The sequence below is a fragment of the Dendrobates tinctorius genome, unplaced genomic scaffold, assembly GCF_039654945.1.
Source record: "Dendrobates tinctorius isolate UK_male_01 unplaced genomic scaffold, ASM3965494v1 ptg000129l, whole genome shotgun sequence".
NCBI lineage: Eukaryota > Metazoa > Chordata > Amphibia > Anura > Dendrobatidae > Dendrobates > Dendrobates tinctorius.
In genome coordinates this window covers 32827775-32844477 of record NW_027361797.1, presented here as the reverse complement: position 1 = coordinate 32844477, position 16703 = coordinate 32827775, and the positions used below count along the sequence as shown (strand labels likewise).

Here is a 16703-nt window from a genome sequence, read left to right as displayed (position 1 = left end):
ATCAGAAGACTGGATTTACACATTGTGTGCATCCTGTTGAATTTCAGTTGCGGACTTCACAACTAATAAATTCGCCCTCTGATCCTCTGCCGACTGCATATTTCAGATCCTAATCATTCACTGAGTGAAACCATACAGATTTGCGGATTTTGGTGTTATTTTTTTGACCAGGGTCATAGTGAAGGCTTTGAAGGTGCGTGTGCAAATACCCTAAGGCCCTCAACCTTTCTTACGTTGAGAGATGATCGAGAGCCATATCCAGCGCGTCCACCCTCATCCACGCCCAATTACCGGTATAATGACAGCTAAAGCACTTTGTATCACCCTCACTTAGAGGCAGTATACTGACATCCAGGGGTTCGCATCTTACTCCCGGTAGGAATTCTCGCATGAAGCATTCCCACCATACTCCCATATGCAGCTTCAAAACCCCTCTAAGTAATAGTATCATGTTATCTCCAGTTTACCGTATTTTTCCCCCACCCTTCTCCTACCTGACCAGTATATGAGGATCCAGATCTGCTCTTCTGTGAGGGCAACTCACAAAAGTCAACATCTGGAGACCTTCTGAAGGTTAACGCACCAAGTTGTTGACAGATAGCTGTGAGACACACATCCTGGTACCGCAGGCCACGTGTGGCTCCTGAGTCACAGGTTGGGGACTCCAGCCTTAAATGATCACGCACACACAAAGGTGGACATATCATTGGTGCAATCGCACAGGGGTCCAGGAAATAAGGTGGCCCATTTCCACCTCCAAAACAGGTGCAATTGTGCATTATGATGAGCTACTGGACTGCAAAGGGCCCATATATTGTTCTTGCACAGGGGCCCTCTTCTGTCTGGGCCCGCCAGTGTATGCACGACCATAAATTTTGCATGAAATTGTAATGAGGCTTCGACAGATGTCCGTGCGGCCTCAATTTTACACTCAAAGGCCTCTAATATTCACACAAAGGTAAATGAAGTTTTTTTTTCTGTCAGATTCCACGAATATCTGACAAAGAAATGATGACAGGCTCCATGAGAAGAACAAGACACTGCACCCTGAGAAGAATACCTCAATGTGTGCGGTACTCGATAGGGCAGAGGCCATACACCCATCTGATCTGTTCACTACCAGCGTCCGCCGGCGGACCCTGATGAAAAACATTGGGGTCCATCAGATAACAAAAGGTGTCTGCCATTTTGATTAGCAGCATGTATTGTACAGATGTAAACATTGCCATAGTGTTTTGAGAACCAGTGTACAATGCAGGAGAAATATCAAAACAGGTGCATGGGAAAGTAAAGTAGTTGCCCATAGCAACCAATCAGGTTTCACCTTTCTTTTTAAAAAGGGGTCCTTCAAAAATGAGAGCTGAAAGATGATTGGTTTCCGGGAGCAACTACTTTACTTGCCTTTGCTCGAGCAAGTCACCCAATGAATGAAGACCATAGAGAGTCATCCAAACTTGGCCATGGCAGCCAATTATATGTTTCTCTCATTTTCAAATGAGGCACTGAAAAATAAGATTTAGAATCTAAGGTCGGGATAACACATGCGAGAAACATGGCAGAGTCTCACATGTTAATACCCGACACTGCCGCCGGCACTTGGGAGCGGAGCGTGCGGCTGCATGTATTGCTATGCGGCCGATCCGAGTGCCGCCGGCAGCGCCGGGTATTAACATGCGAGACTCTGCCGTGTTTCTTGCATGTGTGATCCCAGCCTATGGCCGGGGTCAGACTTGCGAGAAACTCGGACGAGTCTCGCACGTCAATATCCGGCACTGCCGCCGGCACTCGGATCGGAGCGCTCAGCTGCATAGAAATTTCTCAATTTATTCATACATTTCCAGGAGAAACACCAGAAAAAAACCACAACGTTGAGTCTAAGAAAAGATATTCCAGAATTGTTATTTCATGATGAACACAAGTATTAACTAAAACTGACATGTTAGGAGAGATGATATTAGATAATATTAGATAATGCAATATGGCCCCCAATTTAATGAGAAGAGGGGATATGTCAGCCCTCTGACACCGGCATATCTCCAAGAGGAACATGTTGTTCCCTCTATACATATTTGGCTGATTCAGTGATAATCTTATACATATGGCGAAGCTTAGTATGGGTCTTACTGACTATATACAGTACCTACAAGACATAAAGGGGTTCTCCCAACTCAGACATGTAGGATATATAATGTACAATATGTGGTGTGCCATAAATATCTGACAGGAGCGCACCTCATCTCTGGCAGGTTGGGGGACCCCTGTTCTCTATGTGAGGAGGTGGGACAAGCTCTAGCAGACAAGTCAATATGCCATTAAAGTCAATGCTAAACCTATAATGAAAAAAGTAATAATAATAATATTTATAAGAATAGATTACAGACTAATTCATAAATGTTATAATTATTAATTTTATTCCTCTTACAAAACCCACAATTACAACTAAAAATAAACATATAAAGATAGACAAATATATATAACATTAGATATCTGGATGGATAGATAATAGATAGATAGACAGACAGATAGATATGGGATAGATAGATAGATAGATAGATGATAGATAAATAATAGATGACAGACAGACAGATAGATAGATAGAAGATAAATAGATGATAGATAGATAAATAATAATAGATAATAAATAGATAGTACATATATAGATAGATAATAGATGGTAGATAGCTAGATAGATAGATAATAGATAGATAATAAATAGATAGATAATAGATAGATAAATAATGGATAGATGGATAGATGGTAGCTAGATAATAGATAGCTAGATAGGTAGATAGATGATAGATAGATAGATAATAATAGATAGACAGATAATAGATAGATAATAGATATGAGATAAATAAATAGATAGATAGATAATAGATATGAGATTTGATATCATAGATATTTTTTTCATAAATCCTGCTCCTGCCTAATATACACCCTATAGAATATACAATAATTGGTGATTTATGATGATATACGGTAAATAAATCACATGCATTTTTTCTATTCTTCCAAAATAAAAAAACAATCGGTCCCCGTCAGACACAAAACAGCGGGGTCTCCGGTGCTCAGCACACAGCGGACCCCCATGATTATAAGACGGAATATAAAGGCTCCACAATCAGGTCTCAGGAATCAGGGTCTCCGCCACTAGTCTCACTAAAAACATTGCAATCTTAAATCCTCTCAAAGGAAACCGAATCACTGTAATACAAATCCACTCACAAGACAACATCTGTCAGATGCTATTGGAAAATTGCACTCTCAGGAAAGTGCCCTGTGGTTAATGGTATAGACGGGAGCGGCTGCAGACACTCGCAACTGTTTTGATGGTTAAAAATTTTTTGGGGGGGCTACTCAGAATACAGAAAGAAAACAATGGCGAACATGGGGTTACCAGACTCTGTTAAGACATAGCTAATCAGTTCCGATGTACCTGTACCGGTATCACATACTTTTACTAACCAGGAGCTTTAGAAAAGTAATATAAAACCTACATCTTTTATGTTGGCTTTATCCCTCAAATGTCCGGTGACGTCTGACATGGCGCATGCTGGAATGACTGCGGAGCGCCACTTAACGGCAGATGGATGATATATCACTTTGATGGTACATGACGTCTTTCACCCCTGTTTAAAGGACACCCATCAAACTAGTTATTGTAGAACTATAACTCCCAGCATGCCCTGTCAGCTGGGGGAGGCCCAGGTTTAAGACCATTGATGATTAGGTTGCATAGCGCAAATGGGGTCCTTAATAGGAACTTCTTCTAAATTTAATACTGTCCTTATGGCAGGAATAGCAGAATCTGTGACATTAACGGTTAATAGAGTTTTCGAAAATTTCTTGAACTCAGGGGTTGTGACAACAAGCCCCCAAAAATAATGTGGACACAGCCTTACACATGGGTGTAATGTGCCCACGCACGGCTGGTGTCGACAGGTCAAAAGACGTGGAACAAAACCTGGTGCGCTTTAGAGAGGATTTCGGTAGTTTTGTGATATGATTTTGGGGGAACACAACTTGTAGGTGTTGATTTAAAGGGGTCCCAATCCCTATTTTTCACCCTTGCCGGCCTCACTTCACTTGAATAAGCCACACGGCTACAAACTACCTTTCCAAAATATGGCAATTCGGCACACTATGAATACAGCCTTATAGCTGCAGGGAATTTAGTATTACAGCTCCAAACAAGGGCCACACAGCTATCACAGGCTCCCGAATAACACATCTCATAAATGATCCCTGCCTAATTATTTATAGGGCGTCAGGAGAGCTGGAAATAACAACTCAGTTTTCCCACTTCTATAGGATGTAATGCAGCTTTCTACTGACATGGTTTAATAGGGGCTTTGTGGGACATTTTTGGGGGGAGAAGAGACGCCCATTCTATTATTCTCGGCATTTAGTTATCGTAATTTAAAACAGAACCCAATTATAAAGTCAAACTAACACTATGAAATATAAAGCATTCTCAATATTTCCATCAAGCTTTCCAGTGTTCATCAATCTATTGTGTCATTGTTATTAAAGTCTGCATCCAATTTCTGCTCCTTCTCCCGAACTATGAGACATTACTCCAGCGCCTAAGTGGGGGTTTGGGTAACGGATCACAGCTGAGGATCTGCGCTCTTAATCCCCTCCTTAGTGCTGATATTAGGTCCACCCTCCCTGTTGTCATCTACTGTAGGTAAAGGGATCCTACACAGCCAATACATGCTGGGAGTTGTGGTCCCCCTACAGCATCATCCCCGCCCCATATTCCCTCAGCAGAACATGCACAACCGAACCTTAATATGGGTTTTATATCCTATTCTCTCTCTCTCCTTAATGACTAATATCACAAGCTTTGGTATCACATTAATTTTTTATTTTTCGGATTGCAAAAGTCAGCGTGTGACGATAACTCACTGAGCCATAATGCGGGAGTTTTATCTGCACTTCTATGCAAAACACATAAATGATGTAACATGATGTTTCATTTATGTGTCATATGTCAAACCCAGCTCCACTACAAATAACAAACTCAGCACCGCTACAAATAACAAACTCAGCACCGCTACAAATAACAAACTCAGCACCACTACAAATAACAAACTGAGCACCACTACAAATAACAAACTCAGCACCGCTACAAATAACAAACTCAGCACCACTACAAATAACAAACTGAGCACCACTACAAATAACAAACTCAGCTCTGCTGCAAATAACAAACTCCGCAGCACTACAAATAACAAACTGAGCACCACTACAAATGACAAACTCAGCTCTGCTACAAACAACAAACTCAGCTCTGCTACAAACAACAGAATCAGCTCCGCTACAAATAAACTCAGCTCTGCTACAAATAACAAACTCACCTCTGCTACAAACAACAAACTCAGCCCTGCTACAAACAACAAACTCCGCTCCGCTACAAATAACAAACTCAGCACCACTACAAATAACCAACCAAACTTTGCTACAAATAACAAACTCAGCACTACTACAAATAACAAACTCAGCTCCGCTACAAATAAACTCAGCACGGCTACAAATAACAAACTCAGCTCTACTACAAACCACAAACTCAGCTCCGCTACAAATAAACTCAGCTCCGCTACAAATAAACTCAGCTCTGCTACTAATAAACTCAGCTCTGCTACAAATAACAAACTATGCTCTGCTACAGATAAACTCACCCTGCTACAAATAACAAACTCAGCTCCGCTACAAACAACAAACTCAGCTCTGCTACAAATAAACTCAGCTCTGCTACAAATATCAAACTCAGCTCTGCTACAAATAAGGAACTCAGCTCCACTACAAATAAACTCAGCTCCGCTACAAATAACAAACTCAGCTCCGCTACAAATAACAAACTCAGCTCTGCTTCAAATAACAAACTCAGCTTCATTACAAATAACAACCTCAGTCTTGCTACAAATATCATACTCAGTTATGCTACAAATAGCAAACTCAACTCTGCTACAAATAACAAACCCACTCCAGTACAAATAAACCCAGCTCCACTGCAAACTCAGCTCTACACAAATTTCAAACTCAACACAACTACATCTGAGTTAAACATATGGCCACAAATCAACATGTAGGAGGCTCCTCCTACAAAAACTGTCAAGGACACTAAAGACTGGAAGGAAGGGGCTGTTGTGATGGGAGAAGAGGAGACGAGGGGTCTTGGCACAAAATATGATAATAGAAAAGGTGTTTGTAGGGAAATCTAAAATATTACACAGAAAATAAAGAGAAACAGTTATAATGTGTGGGATACAATGTCGTACACTGTGATATAAGTAGCGGTGTAGTATATGGGGAGTAGTCATCCTCCTATGTGTGATATACAATATCTTACACTGTGATATATGTAGCGGTGTAGTATATGGGAGTAGTCATCCTCCTATGTGTGGGATACAATGTCTTACACTGTGATACATGTAGTGGTGTAGTAAATATGGGGAGTAGTCATCCTCCTATGTGTGGGATACAATGTCTTACACTGTGATACATGTAGCGGTGTAGTATATGGGGAGTAGTCATCCTCCTATGTGTGGGATACAATGTCTTACACTGTGATACATGTAGTGGTGTAGTAAATATGGGGAGTAGTCATCCCCCTATGTGTGGGATACAATGTCTTACACTGTGATACATGTAGCGGTGTAGTATATGGGGAGTAGTCATCCTCCTATGTGTGGGATACAATGTCGTACACTGTGATACATGTAGCGGTGTAGTATATGGGGAGTAGTCATCCTCCTATGTGTGATATACAATGTCTTACACTGTGATACATGTAGCGGTGTAGTATATGGGGAGTAGTCATCCTCCTATGTGTGGGATATACAATGTCTTACACTGTGATACATGTAGCGGTGTAGTATATGGGGAGTAGTCATCCTCCTATGTGTGTGATATACAATGTCTTACACTGTGATACATGTAGCGGTGTAGTATATGGGGAGTAGTCATCCTCCTATGTGTGTGATATACAATGTCTTACACTGTGATACATGTAGCGGTGTAGTATATGGGGAGTAGTCATCCTCCTATGTGTGATATACAATATCTTACACTGTGATATATGTAGCGGTGATGTATATGGGGAGTAGTCATCCTCCTATGTGTGATATACAATATCTTACACTGTGATACATGTAGCGGTGTAGTATATGGGAGTAGTCATCCTCCTATGTGTGGGATACAATGTCGTACACTGTGATACATGTAGCGGTGTAGTATATGGGGAGTAGTCATCCTCCTATGTGTGATATACAATATCTTACACTGTGATATATGTAGCGGTGTAGTATATGGGAGTAGTCATCCTCCTATGTGTGGGATACAATGTCTTACACTGTGATACATGTAGTGGTGTAGTAAATATGGGGATTAGTCATCCTCCTATGTGTGGGATACAATGTCTTACACTGTGATACATGTAGCGGTGTAGTATATGGGGAGTAGTCATCCTCCTATGTGTGGGATACAATATCTTACACTGTGATACATGTAGCGGTGTAGTATATGGGGAGTAGTCATCCTCCTATGTGTGATATACAATATCTTACACTGTGATACATGTAGCGGTGTAGTATATGGGAGTAGTCATCCTCCTATGTGTGGGATACAATGTCTTACACTGTGATACATGTAGTGGTGTAGTAAATATGGGGAGTAGTCATCCTCCTATGTGTGGGATACAATGTCTTACACTGTGATACATGTAGCGGTGTAGTATATGGGGAGTAGTCATCCTCCTATGTGTGGGATACAATGTCTTACACTGTGATACATGTAGTGGTGTAGTAAATATGGGGAGTAGTCATCCTCCTATGTGTGGGATACAATGTCTTACACTGTGATACATGTAGCGGTGTAGTATATGGGGAGTAGTCATCCTCCTATGTGTGGGATACAATGTCGTACACTGTGATACATGTAGCGGTGTAGTATATGGGGAGTAGTCATCCTCCTATGTGTGGGATACAATGTTGTACACTGTGATACATGTAGCGGTGTAGTATATGGGGAGTAGTCATCCTCCTATGTGTGATATACAATATCTTACACTGTGATATATGTAGCGGTGTAGTATATGGGGAGTAGTCATCCTCCTATGTGTGGGATACAATGTCTTACACTGTGATACATGTAGTGGTGTAGTAAATATGGGGATTAGTCATCCTCCTATGTGTGGGATACAATGTCTTACACTGTGATACATGTAGCGGTGTAGTATATGGGGAGTAGTCATCCTCCTATGTGTGGGATACAATATCTTACACTGTGATACATGTAGCGGTGTAGTATATGGGGAGTAGTCATCCTCCTATGTGTGATATACAATATCTTACACTGTGATACATGTAGCGGTGTAGTATATGGGAGTAGTCATCCTCCTATGTGTGGGATACAATGTCTTACACTGTGATACATGTAGTGGTGTAGTAAATATGGGGAGTAGTCATCCTCCTATGTGTGGGATACAATGTCTTACACTGTGATACATGTAGCGGTGTAGTATATGGGGAGTAGTCATCCTCCTATGTGTGGGATACAATGTCTTACACTGTGATACATGTAGTGGTGTAGTAAATATGGGGAGTAGTCATCCTCCTATGTGTGGGATACAATGTCTTACACTGTGATACATGTAGCGGTGTAGTATATGGGGAGTAGTCATCCTCCTATGTGTGGGATACAATGTCGTACACTGTGATACATGTAGCGGTGTAGTATATGGGGAGTAGTCATCCTCCTATGTGTGGGATACAATGTTGTACACTGTGATACATGTAGCGGTGTAGTATATGGGGAGTAGTCATCCTCCTATGTGTGATATACAATGTCTTACACTGTGATACATGTAGCGGTGTAGTATATGGGGAGTAGTCATCCTCCTATGTGTGGGATATACAATGTCTTACACTGTGATACATGTAGCGGTGTAGTATATGGGGAGTAGTCATCCTCCTATGTGTGTGATATACAATGTCTTACACTGTGATACATGTAGCGGTGTAGTATATGGGGAGTAGTCATCCTCCTATGTGTGTGATATACAATGTCTTACACTGTGATACATGTAGCGGTGTAGTATATGGGGAGTAGTCATCCTCCTATGTGTGATATACAATATCTTACACTGTGATATATGTAGCGGTGATGTATATGGGGAGTAGTCATCCTCCTATGTGTGATATACAATATCTTACTCTGTGATACATGTAGCGGTGTAGTATATGGGAGTAGTCATCCTCCTATGTGTGGGATACAATGTCGTACACTGTGATACATGTAGCGGTGTAGTATATGGGGAGTAGTCATCCTCCTATGTGTGATATACAATATCTTACACTGTGATATATGTAGCGGTGTAGTATATGGGAGTAGTCATCCTCCTATGTGTGGGATACAATGTCTTACACTGTGATACATGTAGTGGTGTAGTAAATATGGGGATTAGTCATCCTCCTATGTGTGGGATACAATGTCTTACACTGTGATACATGTAGCGGTGTAGTATATGGGGAGTAGTCATCCTCCTATGTGTGTGATATACAATGTCTTACACTGTGATACATGTAGCGGTGTAGTATATGGGGAGTAGTCATCCTCCTATGTGTGATATACAATATCTTACACTGTGATATATGTAGCGGTGATGTATATGGGGAGTAGTCATCCTCCTATGTGTGATATACAATATCTTACACTGTGATACATGTAGCGGTGTAGTATATGGGAGTAGTCATCCTCCTATGTGTGGGATACAATGTCTTACACTGTGATACATGTAGCGGTGTAGTATATGGGGAGTAGTCATCCTCCTATGTGTGGGATATACAATGTCTTACACTGTGATACATGTAGCGGTGTAGTATATGGGGAGTAGTCATCCTCCTATGTGTGTGATATACAATGTCTTACACTGTGATACATGTAGCGGTGTAGTATATGGGGAGTAGTCATCCTCCTATGTGTGTGATATACAATGTCTTACACTGTGATACATGTAGCGGTGTAGTATATGGGGAGTAGTCATCCTCCTATGTGTGATATACAATATCTTACACTGTGATATATGTAGCGGTGATGTATATGGGGAGTAGTCATCCTCCTATGTGTGATATACAATATCTTACACTGTGATACATGTAGTGGTGTAGTATATGGGAGTAGTCATCCTCCTATGTGTGGGATACAATGTCGTACACTGTGATACATGTAGCGGTGTAGTATATGGGGAGTAGTCATCCTCCTATGTGTGATATACAATATCTTACACTGTGATATATGTAGCGGTGTAGTATATGGGAGTAGTCATCCTCCTATGTGTGTGATATACAATGTCTTACACTGTGATACATGTAGCGGTGTAGTATATGGGGAGTAGTCATCCTCCTATGTGTGATATACAATATCTTACACTGTGATATATGTAGCGGTGATGTATATGGGGAGTAGTCATCCTCCTATGTGTGTGATATACAATGTCTTACACTGTGATACATGTAGCGGTGTAGTATATGGGGAGTAGTCATCCTCCTATGTGTGTGATATACAATGTCTTACACTGTGATACATGTAGCGGTGTAGTATATGGGGAGTAGTCATCCTCCTATGTGTGATATACAATATCTTACACTGTGATACATGTAGCGGTGATGTATATGGGGAGTAGTCATCCTCCTATGAGTGATATACAATGTCTTACACTGTGACACATGTAGCGGTGTAGTATATGGGGAGTAGTCATCCTATTATGTGTGATATACAATGTCTTACACTGTGATACATGTAGCGGTGTAGTATATGGGGATTAGTCATCCTCCTATGTGTGGGATACAATATCTTACACTGTGACACATGGAGCGGTATAGAATATATGGGGAGTAGTGATCCTCCTGTGTGTGGGATACAATGTCTTACACTGTGATACATGTAGCGGTGTAGTATATGGGGATTAGTCATCCTCCTATGTGTGATATACAATGTCTTATACTGTGACACATGTAGCGGAGTAGTATATATGGGGAGTAGTCATCCTCCTATGTGTGGGATACAATGTCTTACACTGTGACACATGTAGCGGTGTAGTATATGGGGATTAGTCATCCTCCTATGTGTGGGATACAATGTCTTACACTGTGACACACGTAGCGGTGTAGTATATATGGGGAGTAGCCATCCTCCTATGTGTGATATACAATGTCTTACACTGTGATACATGTAGTGGTGTAGTATATATGGGGAGTAGCCATCCTCCTATGTGTGATATACAATGTCTTACACTGTGATACATGTAGCGGTGTAGTATATATGAGGAGTAGTCATCCTCCTATGTGAGGGACACAATGTTTTACACTGTGTTACATGAAGCGGTGTAGTATATGGGGAGTAGTCATCCTCCTATGTGTGATATACAATGTCTTACACTGTGACACATGTAGCGGTGTAGTATATGGGAGTAGTCCTCCTCCTATGTGTTATATACAATGTCTTACACTGTGATACATGTAGCGGTGTAGTATATATATGGGGAGTAGTCATCCTCATATGTGTGGGTTACAATGTCTTACACTGTGATACATGTAGCGGTGTAGTATATATATGGGGAGTAGTCATCCTCATATGTGTGGGTTACAATGTCTTACACTGTGACACATGTAGCGGTGTAGTATATATGGGGAGTAGTCATCCTCCTATGTGTTGGATACAATGTCTTACACTGTGACACATGTAGCGGTGCAGTATATGGGGAGTAGTAATCCTCCTATGTGTGATATACAATGTCTTACACTGTGACACATGTAGCGGTGTAGTATATGGGGAGTAGTCATCCTCCTATGTGTGATATACAATGTCTTACACTGTGACACATGTAGCGGTGTAGTATATGGGGAGTAGTCATCCTCCTATGTGTGATATACAATGTCTTACACTGTGACACATGTAGCGGTGTAATATATATGGGAGTAGTCATCCTCCTATGAGTGATATAAAATATCTTACACTGTGACACATGTAGCGGTGTAGTATATATGGGGAGTAGTCATCCTCCTATGTGTTGGATACAATGTCTTACACTGTGACACATGTAGCGGTGTAGTATATGGGGAGTAGTCATCCTCCTATGTGTGATATACAATGTCTTACACTGTGACACATGTAGCGGTGTAGTATATGGGGAGTAGTCATCCTCCTAGGTGTGATATACAATGTCTTACACTGTGACACATGTAGCGGTGTAGTATATGGGGAGTAGTCATCCTCCTATGTGTGATATACAATGTCTTACACTGTGTTACATGAAGCGGTGTAGTATATGGGGAGTAGTCATCCTCCTATGTGTGATATACAATGTCTTACACTGTGACACATGTAGCGGTGTAGTATATGGGGAGTAGTCATCCTCCTATGTGTGATATACAATGTCTTACACTGTGACACATGTAGCGGTGTAGTATATGGGGAGTAGTCATCCTCCTATGTGTGATATACAATGTCTTACACTGTGACACATGTAGCGGTGTAATATATATGGGAGTAGTCATCCTCCTATGTGTTGGATACAATGTCTTACACTGTGACACATGTAGCGGTGTAGTATATGGGGAGTAGTCATCCTCCTGTGTGATATACAATGTCTTACACTGTGACACATGTAGCGGTGTAATATATATGGGAGTAGTCATCCTCCTATGTGTGGGATATACAATGTCTTACACTGTGACACATGTAGCGGTGTAGTATATATGGGGAGTAGTCATCCTCCTATGTGTTGGATACAATGTCTTACACTGTGACACATGTAGCGGTGTAGTATATGGGGAGTAGTCATCCTCCTATGTGTGATATACAATGTCTTACACTGTGACACATGTAGCGGTGTAGTATATGGGGAGTAGTCATCCTCCTAGGTGTGATATACAATGTCTTACACTGTGACACATGTAGCGGTGTAGTATATGGGGAGTAGTCATCCTCCTATGTGTGATATACAATGTCTTACACTGTGACACATGTAGTGGTGTAGTATATGGGGAGTAGTCATCCTCCTATGTGTGATATACAATGTCTTACACTGTGACACATGTAGCGGTGTAATATATATGGGAGTAGTCATCCTCCTATGAGTGATATACAATATCTTACACTGTGACACATGTAGCGGTGTAATATATATGGGAGTAGTCATCCTCCTATGTGTGGGATATACAATGTCTTACACTGTGACATATGTAGCGGTGTAGTATATATGGGGAGTAGTCATCCTCCTATGTGTTGGATACAATGTCTTACACTGTGACACATGTAGCGGTGTAGTATATGGGGAGTAGTCATCTTCCTATGTGTGATATACAATGTCTTACACTGTGACACATATAGCGGTGTAGTATATATGGGGAGTAGTCATCCTCCTATGTGTTGGATACAATGTCTTACACTGTGACACATGTAGCGGTGTAGTATATGGGGAGTAGTCATCCTCCTATGAGTGATATACAATGTCTTACACTGTGACACATGTAGCGGTGTAGTATATGGGGAGTAGTCATCCTCCTATGTGTGATATACAATGTCTTACACTGTGACACATGTAGCGGTGTAATATATATGGGAGTAGTCATCCTCCTATGAGTGATATAAAATATCTTACACTGTGACACATGTAGCGGTGTAGTATATATGGGGAGTAGTCATCCTCCTATGTGTTGGATACAATGTCTTACACTGTGACACATGTAGCGGTGTAGTATATGGGGAGTAGTCATCCTCCTATGTGTGATATACAATGTCTTACACTGTGACACATGTAGCGGTGTAGTATATGGGGAGTAGTCATACTCCTATGAGTGATATACAATGTCTTACACTGTGACACATGTAGCGGTGTAGTATATGGGGAGTAGTCATCCTCCTATGTGTGGGATATACAATGTCTTACACTGTGACACATGTAGCGGTGTAGTATATGGGGAGTAGTCATCCTCCTATGTGTGATATACAATGTCTTACACTGTGACACATGTAGCGGTGTAGTTTATGGGGAGTAGTCATCCTCCTATGAGTGATATACAATGTCTTACACTGTGACACATGTAGCGGTGTAGTATATGGGGAGTAGTCATCCTCCTATGTGTGATATACAATGTCTTACACTGTGACACATGTAGCGGTGTAGTATATGGGGAGTAGTCATCCTCCTAGGTGTGATATACAATGTCTTACACTGTGACACATGTAGCGGTGTAGTATATGGGGAGTAGTCATCCTCCTATGTGTGATATACAATGTCTTACACTGTGACACATGTAGCGGTGTAATATATATGGGAGTAGTCATCCTCCTATGTGTTGGATACAATGTCTTACACTGTGACACATGTAGCGGTGTAGTATATGGGGAGTAGTCATCCTCCTGTGTGATATACAATGTCTTACACTGTGACACATGTAGCGGTGTAATATATATGGGAGTAGTCATCCTCCTATGTGTGGGATATACAATGTCTTACACTGTGACACATGTAGCGGTGTAGTATATATGGGGAGTAGTCATCCTCCTATGTGTTGGATACAATGTCTTACACTGTGACACATGTAGCGGTGTAGTATATGGGGAGTAGTCATCCTCCTATGTGTGATATACAATGTCTTACACTGTGTTACATGAAGCGGTGTAGTATATGGGGAGTAGTCATCCTCCTAGGTGTGATATACAATGTCTTACACTGTGACACATGTAGCGGTGTAGTATATGGGGAGTAGTCATCCTCCTATGAGTGATATACAATGTCTTACACTGTGACACATGTAGCGGTGTAGTATATGGGGAGTAGTCATCCTCCTATGTGTGATATACAATGTCTTACACTGTGATACATGTAGCGGTGTAGTATATGGGGAGTAGTCATCCTCCTATGTGTGATATACAATGTCTTACACTGTGACACATGTAGCGGTGTAGTATGTGGGGAGTAGTCATCCTCCTATGTGTGATATACAATGTCTTACACTGTGATACATGTAGCGGTGTAGTATATGGGGAGTAGTCATCCTCCTATGTGTGATATACAATGTCTTACACTGTGACACATGTAGCGGTGTAGTATGTGGGGAGTAGTCATCCTCCTATGTGTGATATACAATGTCTTACACTGTGATACATGTAGCGGTGTAGTATATGGGGAGTAGTCATCCCCCTATGTGTGGGATACAATGTCTTACACTGTGACACATGTAGTGGTGTAGTATATGGGGAGTAGTCATCCTCCTATGTGTGGGATACAATGTCTTACACTGTGACACATGTAGCGGTGTAGTATATGGGGAGTAGTCATCCTCCTATGTGTGGGATATACAATGTCTTACACTGTGATACATGTAGCGGTGTAGTATATGGGGAGTAGTCATCCTATGTGTGATATACAATGTCTTACACTGTGACACATGTAGCGGTGTAGTATATGGGGAGTAGTCATCCTCCTATGTGTGGGATATACAATGTCTTACACTGTGATACATGTAGCGGTGTAGTATATGGGGAGTAGTCATCCTACTGGAGCCACATACAGCAAGGACACTGGGTGAAAATATGATGGTGACCCCTACACAGCCCATGTGAGATCCATTACATAAGGTAGGATCCCCGCTTTGTCATACGTTCTATAAGGTGGAACACCCCCTTTCTCCGTCACCACTGGTATCTCACAGAGATGTACAAAAAATGGCTGAGGAAGCCCCCACTGCTGCGTCTCAATCTGTGTCATCCTGTCACTTTCTCATGCTAGAACAAGCAAACATCTGAGGAGCCCCTCACAAGGACGTCGCCCACCGAACACGTCTGATATCTCCAGCGGAGCACATCCCATCAATGTCACAATAGAGGCCACACATGCTGTTTGCATGAAGAACCCACCATGCAGCCCCCTTATCGGAGTCAGGCTCCCATTCACACCGTGCCTGCTGCCTCAATGGTCTATTCAAGCTCAGCCGAGTGGCAGTGATGCCCACTTAGCATATTGTGCCATTCAAGTCAACTCAGCCATGGTCATTGCAATTTTTTCTTTTTTCCTAAAACTGATTCGTATTTTCAAAATTGACCAAGTTCCTAATAAATTAAATAGTCTGCCGTTGTGTTCAGAAGTCGGTGTCTCATCAGGGACGTCATGGCGGCACCATGATTGGCGCTCAATATATTTTAGGACCTTTTCCCCGATAATTTGGTATTACAGAAATATTGATGCGTGGTAAAAATCGGATCGTCGATGGTCAACTGACCAAGATCCCACGGTGACGTGACCATCAATACTTCCAGACTGGTCTTCCATTCGTGGTCCACTATTCGGACACCATTCACCAAGGTCCATGATCTGTGGTGATGGTTTAGAGACAGTAGAAGAGGTTTCTACTGATATACACCCCGGATTTCCCATTCCGGTGCCACCATTTTACCCAGTCGCTCACTCTCCATACATCATGCTGACCAACCTGCCGACGCGCAACAATTTTTCGTCATCGTCAACACATTTGCCACCTAAAAAAATTGTGCCAGGTACGTGGAAGAGTGGCATAACCCCACAGCAACGACGCTACACTCTGAAAAGTTTCCAGTCACTTGGGTGTCCATCAGGACCGATGAGCTAGACCTGCACCATCCATGTGCCACCTCAGGACACCCCTCACCTGGTGCCA

General features: G+C 41.8%; 1 protein-coding gene and 1 long non-coding RNA gene across 2 annotated transcripts in view; one reads left to right on the top strand and one right to left on the bottom strand.

Annotated features, from left to right (window-relative positions):
* Positions 1-16703, top strand: part of LOC141047705 (uncharacterized) — a 190873-nt gene that overhangs the window by 55242 nt on the left and 118928 nt on the right. The window lies entirely within an intron of this gene.
* The window catches only part of XYLT1 (xylosyltransferase 1), a 378224-nt gene that overhangs the window by 361095 nt on the left and 426 nt on the right, over positions 1-16703 (bottom strand). The gene's annotated exons all lie outside the window — the stretch shown is intronic.